This window comes from Myotis nattereri (assembly GCF_964212035.1).
Source record: "Myotis nattereri genome assembly, chromosome: X".
NCBI lineage: Eukaryota > Metazoa > Chordata > Mammalia > Chiroptera > Vespertilionidae > Myotis > Myotis nattereri.
In genome coordinates this window covers 30,586,710-30,593,864 of record NC_138078.1, presented here as the reverse complement: position 1 = coordinate 30,593,864, position 7,155 = coordinate 30,586,710, and the positions used below count along the sequence as shown (strand labels likewise).

Genomic DNA, 7,155 nt, shown 5'->3' with positions numbered 1-7,155 from the left:
GCAAGAGTAGGTCTTTCTTTCCCCAGCTTCCTGCACCAGCTTCCCTCCAGTACCTGGGACCTGGGCTTCCCTCCGGCTACCAACAGGCACCCAGAACCTGGGCTTCCCTCTGACTGCTGGCAGGCACCCAGGACCCAGGCTTCCTCCAGCAGCCAGCAGGAACCCGGGACCCGGGCTTCCCTCACAGCCCTGACTTTGTCCAGAAGGGCATCCAGTATAATTAGCATATTACACTTTTATTATTATAGATTATTCTCTACAAATTATAATGTGTTATTTATAAGGGCTGAGAAAGTGCTTTATCTAGATTAAGGAAGTGATATTTGACTCTAGCCATAACTAGTACCAAAAAACAGGATGACTTAGAAATTAATTCTTACAATTCTAGAGGCTAGAAGTTCAGAGTCAAGATAGCAGCAGATCCAAGTCCCCTGTGACACCTAAAGAGGAAGCCTTCCTTTCCTCTTCCTAACTTCTGTTGGTTTGCCTACAATCTTAGCTGTTCCTTCACTTGAAGCTGCTTGACTCTAATCTCTGCTTTCCTTGTAGCATGGTGTTCACACTCTGTATTCAGATAACCTTCTAATAAAAACTTCAGTGCTACTGGAGTTGGTTGGTACCCAACCTACTCAAGTATCACCTCATCTTAAATAATTACAGATGCAAAAACTCTATTTTCAAATAAGGTGCCATTCTGAAAAATATGTAGCTTTGACTTCAAAATATCTTATTTTTGGTGAGGGTGGGAGGTAAAAATTCAACACCAACATATGTAATTACTAGAGGCCTGGTACATGAATTCATGCACCAGCCGGGTCCCTCAGCCTGGCCTGTGGGTTTGGACTGAAACTGGCTCTCCAACATCCCCCAAGGGGTCCCAGATTGCAAGAGGGTGCAGGCCAGGCTGAGGAACCCCACTGGTGCATGATTGGGGCTGGGGAAGAATGCGGGAGTTTAGCCAGCCAGGGAGGGACCATGGGAGGGCATTAGGGCATGTCCACCCATCAAAATCAGTCCCAGTGGCCAGACCCCAGCAGCAAGCTAACCTACCGGTCCGAGTGTCAGTGTACGTCATAGCGACTGGTTGTCAGTGTACATAATAGTGACTGGTTGACCAGTCAACTATCTGCCCTCTGGTGGTCAGTGCATGTCATAGCAAGCAGTTGAGCGGCCTTCGTATATCATTAGCATATTACGCTTTGACTGGTTGAATGGACGACTGGATGACTGGACACTTAGCATATTAGGCTTTTATTATATAGGATACTAGAGGCCCGGTGCATGAATTCATGCACAGGTGGGGTTTCTCAGCCTGGCCGGTAATCGCAGCTGATCAAGTCCATCTCCTCCAGTCACGATCAGGGATGATCGGGGCTGGCTGGCTGTGGGAGGTTGAGCATCTGCCCTCTAGTGGTCAGTGTGCATCACAGCGACTGGTCGACTGGTTGTTCAGTAGACGGGTCTTAACAGTCTCTTACGCTGTTTAGTATATCTATAGATACTGTGTGTGTCCAGAGGAATTGTTAAAATCAAGTTGCATGATGTTTTTAGCTTTTGTGGTAATACCTTGGGTTTAATAAAGTCACAGTTGTTATAGAAAGTAGCAGTCTCTTGCCCATGCCAATCCTATTTCCACCTGTTTATAGTTGACCTCTTTCACTTGTTTTAAGTGCTTATTTTATGTAATTATATATATCATTAATATGCTCATAATTCTGCTTATATATTTTTAAAAAAATAATCTTATCTGCTTTTATTCCTTCCTTAAACGTCTATATAGCTCACATTTATTTCAGCGTTTAATATTAGAAATATTTGGAGATTTTTTTGTGACCAGAAATATGACATAGGAACTTAACTCTTGTCTATATCAATTAGCCTATGGCAAAATTTTGTTGCAGTATCCAAGCACCTATGGATGATGTTAAGTGAGGAATTGTTGTAATTTATTGAGAGAGCCCCCTCCTTGCCCTGGAAGTCTCTAGGTCATTTATTCCTCTTGTAGATCTTATCTGCTAGCCTCAGGGAGATGGCTGGGGGCAGGAGCAAAGCTATTTACTGCTCAATGAGACACCTTAGGTGGCTGTAATTATCTTCCTCAAACTTCTTGAACACAGCCTGCAGATTCAGCTTCTCTAGAGTGCCTTCACCAGGGCTACCTTCTCAGGCTCTTTCTGCTCATAATTATCCTGCAGGATCTGATGCTGTTCCGTAAAGGCCCATTGCAAACACTGAACCACCAGCCAGATAGCTGCATTTGTTGTCCTGGATGTCAGTGCCAATCTTGTCCATACACTGGAGTCCCCAAAGAGGTCAAGGTAATCATACTGAATCTGAAAGCGCTCTCCCATCTCCAGTAGTATCTCCTTGGCATTGGCAAGTTCCTTCTCCCCATTGATGCCTGCCATATACATGGCAGCAGCTATAGAAAGAGCAGAAAGCTGTCTTATACTTGACAATAGATTTGTATCTATTTTCAGTGTATCTGCCAAAATCCAAATTGCCTCCAGGGGCTGTGATGAGGTCTAGGATCTGTCCAATCTCATTCTGATAGAAACTCTGCAGGAAGAGGTTGATCAGGTTCAGGTAATAAGGATGCTCTCGGCAGTAGAGCTTCAGCAGATGCTAGATACATGCTTACAGAAGCATAGCATCATTGATGGCATCCAACCTATGCCTGGCTTCTGATACCAGCAGATGTGCCCTCATCAGGTGAAGGATGAATCCATAATGTCATCTGACACCAGAAAGCAAGCTTGACATAGTTCCACACACCAGCCCATAGGCAAGGGCCTTTGGAGACTATCAGCATCTTGCTTTTTTGGTTCCACCAGATCCTGGAATGCTATCAGCACTGTCATACCGCTCTGGTACTTTCCTCCAATGACATTGTACTCAAGGACCTCCTTGAGCTGGGCAATAGCATCTCCTGTATCTGGGTGCCCCATGTCATTCTCAGTTAGCACCTTGACAACCAGGGAGAAGTGCTGTTGTGATCTCTAAATAGCATTTCCCAATAATGGGAACCAGGGTTTCATAGTGAAATGGCTAAATAGAGGCATGTGGCAAAAAAAAAGAATGATTCTGATATATCTTATTTTCCTTGTTTTTTGGAATGACATAAAAGACTATCGTAATCATGTCAAAAGAGCTCCAGAGCTAGCTGATAAACTATAAGGCAATTTTCACTTCAATAAAGGAAATAACTGCAATGAATCAAAACATGAAATGCATTAAAAATCATCCATTCAAAATTATACTTAGAAATGGAAACCCATAGATCACCTTGTGAGGATACTAACAAGCCAACTAATTATTTTTAAAACTGAAATAGAAAAAAAAGATAAAGTAGGCATTTATACTGCCCATTCTATACAAACTATACCTCAGGATAACCAGATAGATGACTTGAGAAATGTTTGTTTGTTTGTTTATTTATTTATTTATTTATTTATATTATTGACAGTATTACAGATGTTCCCCATTACCCCCGCTTAGCAGCCCCCCTCTAACCAGTCCCTGCCCTACCCCAGGCTTTCACCACATCATTGTCTGTGTCCATAGGTTATGCATATATGCATATATGTTCTAGTTAATTACAATAGAACAAACGATATATTTAGATATCAACATTTTGCATATCAGATTGCTTTTCAATCAGAATGTTTTTATTTTTTTTCTTTTAATTAAATCTTTATTGTTCAAATTATTACATTTGTTCCTCTTCCCCCCCCCCCCATAACTCCCCTCCTCCCAGTTCCCGCCCCACCCTCCGCCCTCACTCCCCACCCACTGTCCTCATCCATAGGTGCACGAGTTTTGTCCAGTCTCTTCCCGCATCTCCCACACCCCTTTCCCCCCCCAAGAATAGTCAGTCCATCCCCTTTCTATGTCCCCGATTCTATTATAATCAACAGTTCATTCTGTTCATCAGATTATTTATTCACTTGATTCTTAGATTCACTTGTTGATAGATGCATATTTGTTGTTCATAATTTGTATCTTTACCTTTTTCTTCTTTTTCCTCTTCTTAAAGGATACCTTTCAGCATTTCATATAATCCTGGTTTGGTGGTGATGAACTCCTTTAGCCTTTCCTTATCTGTGAAGCACTTTATCTGGCCTTCAATTCTGAATGATAGCTTTGCTGGATAAAGTAATCTTGGTTGTAGGTTCTTGGTATTCATCACTTTGAATATTTCTTGCCACTCCCTTCTGGCCTGCAAAGTTTCTGTTGAGAAATCAGCTGACAGTCGTATGGGTATTCCCTTGTAGGTAACTGAGTTTCTTTCTCTTGCTGTTTTTAAGATTCTCTCTTTATCTTTTGCTCTTGGTATTTTAATTATGATGTGTCTTGGTGTGGTCCTCTTTGGATTCCTTTTGTTTGGGGTTCTCCGCGCTTCTTGGACCTGTAAGTCCATTTCTTTCACCAGGTGAGGGAAGTTTTCTGTCATTATTTCTTCAAATAGGTTTTCAATATCTTGCTCTCTCTCATCTTCTGGCACCCCTATAATTCTGATGTTGGTACGCTTGAAGCTGTCCCAGAGGCTCCTTACACTATCCTCGCATTTTTGGATTGTTTTTTCATTTTGCTTTTCCGGTTGGGTGTTTTATGCTTCCTCGCATTTCAAATCGTTGACTTGATTCTTGCGCTCCTCTGTTCTGCTGTCTGGAGTCTGTATAATATTCGTTATTTCAGTCCGTGTATGCTTAATTTCTAGGTGGTTCCCCAATATAAGATCGAGGGTCTCATTAGTTTTCTTGTAGATCTCATTAAGTTTATCGGCGGCTTCTAAACAGTTCTTGAGAGACCTTAAAAGTGTGGTTCTGAACTCTATATCTTCCATTGACAATTTTGTCCTGTTTCTTTGTCTCCGCATTTTGTTATGCTTCCTTGGTGCACCCCCTAGTGGTCTTTGTGCACAGTCTTATAGTTAAACCTTGATTGCTGTAGCTAATACCAGGGAGGGTTTGACCTCCAGGCCAAGTGGCTATGAGAATCAGCTGTGTCTGCAGTGAGAGAACTTCTGTCCTCTAGGGAGGTGCTAATCTAGCCTTTGCCTGAGGCTATCCGGCAAATGCCTCTGTGCAGGGCTTGGGCAGGGTGGGTCGCACAGGATCAACAGGGTGGGCCTGAGAGAGCAGTTATGGCGGCTCTCAGTCCTGTCCCCAGGGGCTCTGCCTCTCTGAGTCCCAGCAATGGCTGCAAACCTTGGAGAGAAAGCTGCACTCGCTCTGACCAAAGCCAGACAGTCCCTCTTCTCCCATTTGAGTCTGGGTCCCTAAAGACTCGCTTGTATCTGGAGCTCAGAGTCTGGGACTCCCTCCCGATGGAAAACGCCAACCGCGCCCTCCGCCACCAGCCAGCTCCGCGCACTCTGCACCTCAGAATTTGACTTCAGCACTGCGCCTCCTCTGAGTGTCCGTATGCGTTTCTCTTTCCTCCTAGTTGTAGGACTTCCACTCAGCCAGCGTTCCTGTGGTTCTGAGTGATGTCCCTTCCGTTTTCTGGTTTCACTTTTGAAGTAGTTGTTCAAAGCAGCAAACTCCGGCGTTAACCTATGCCGCCATCTTGGTTCTCCCAGAATGCTTTTAATTAATTTATGCTCTCACTAGCTTTGAGTTATTTTATTTTAAGTTACTTTAGTTTATTATTTTACTTAATCCTCTTCTGAGGATATGTTTTTACTGATTTTTTTTTTTAAGAGAGAGTAGGGTGAGGGTGGAGGGAAAGAGAAACATTGATAGTTTGTGTCCTGTATGTGCCATAACCAGAAATTGATCCCACAACCTAGGTAACTGCCCTGACCAGGAATTTAACTTGCCACCTTTGGGTATATGGGATGATGCTCCAACCAACAAAGCCACTTGGCCAGGGCCTATTCTATCTTTTTGTTAAATTTATTAAAATGACATTAATTATTAAGTTTATATATGTCTCAAGTATATATTTCTATGATCTATGATTTTAATATTGCATAATGAACCCAACACCCCCAAAGTTAAACCATCTCTGTCACCATATATTTGACTGCCTTCACCTTTGTTACACCCTATCCCTCTTCCTTCTGGTAACCACCATGTTGTTTGTATCTATGAGTTTGTTTGTTTTTCTTGTTTGTTTATTTGTTGGTCTCAATTTTATAAACCCACATGTGAGTGCAATCATATAGTACTTAATTTTTTCTGACTTATTTTGCTTAGCATGATATTCTCAAGGTTCATTCATGTTGTTGCAAATGGCAATAATTCAACTTTTCTTATGGCTGAGTAGTATTCCATTGTATATCGGTATTAAATCTTGTTTATCCAATTATCTATGGAAGGACACTCCCATTTCTTGGCCACCATGAATAATGCCACAATGAGCATAGCGGTGTATATGTGTTTGAGAATAAATGTTGGTAAATTTGGGGGTGTAGATACCTAGAGGAAGGGTTGCTGGATCATATGATAATGATTTTTAATTTTTGAGGAACCTCCATACTTCATAGTGCCAGCACCAGTTTACATTGCCACCAGCAGTGAATGAGGGTTTCTTCTTTTCCACAACTTCTCCAATACTTGTTACTACCTATCTTGTTGATAAAAGCCATTCTAAGAAGTGTGAGGTGGTATCACATTGTAGATTTGATTTGCATTTCCCTAATAGCTGGTGAAGTTGAGAATCTTTTCAAATATCTGTTGGGTATTTATATGATTTGGGGGGAGAAGTGTCCCTTCAGGTCTTTTGCTTATTTTTTAAAAAATTATTATGTTTCATATGTCCATTTTTAACCCTCATTGACCCCTTCTAGACCATCGCCACCCTGCCCCAGGGCTTCACCACACTATTGTCTGTGTCCATGGTTTATGTATACATGCACACAAGTCTTTGGTTGATCTCTTCCCACTAACCCATCCTCCCCCACTCTCCCCCCGAATTTCCACACTCTTCTCCATGCTTTCATGTCTCTGGATCCACTCCATTTATTAGTTTATTTTGTTACTCCGATTCCACATACGAGTGCAATTATGTGATATTTGTTTTTCTTTGACTGAATTATTTCACTTAGCTTGATACTATCCAGGTCCCTCAATGCTGTCTCAAAGGGTAAAAGATCCTTCTTTTTTACTGCTTCATAGTATTCCATGGTATAAATGTGCCATAGCTTTT

At 42.0% G+C, this 7,155-nt stretch overlaps 1 pseudogene across 1 annotated transcript; it reads right to left on the bottom strand.

The window, feature by feature from the left end:
- Positions 1 to 1,986: 1,986 nt before the first annotated feature.
- On the bottom strand, positions 1,987 to 6,941 carry LOC308511623 (farnesyl pyrophosphate synthase-like; annotated as a pseudogene). The gene is made up of 2 exons: positions 6,897 to 6,941; positions 1,987 to 2,999 (listed from the first exon to the last, which is right to left on the bottom strand). The product of its transcript is annotated as a farnesyl pyrophosphate synthase-like (transcript).
- Between the last annotated feature and the right edge of the window lie 214 nt (positions 6,942 to 7,155).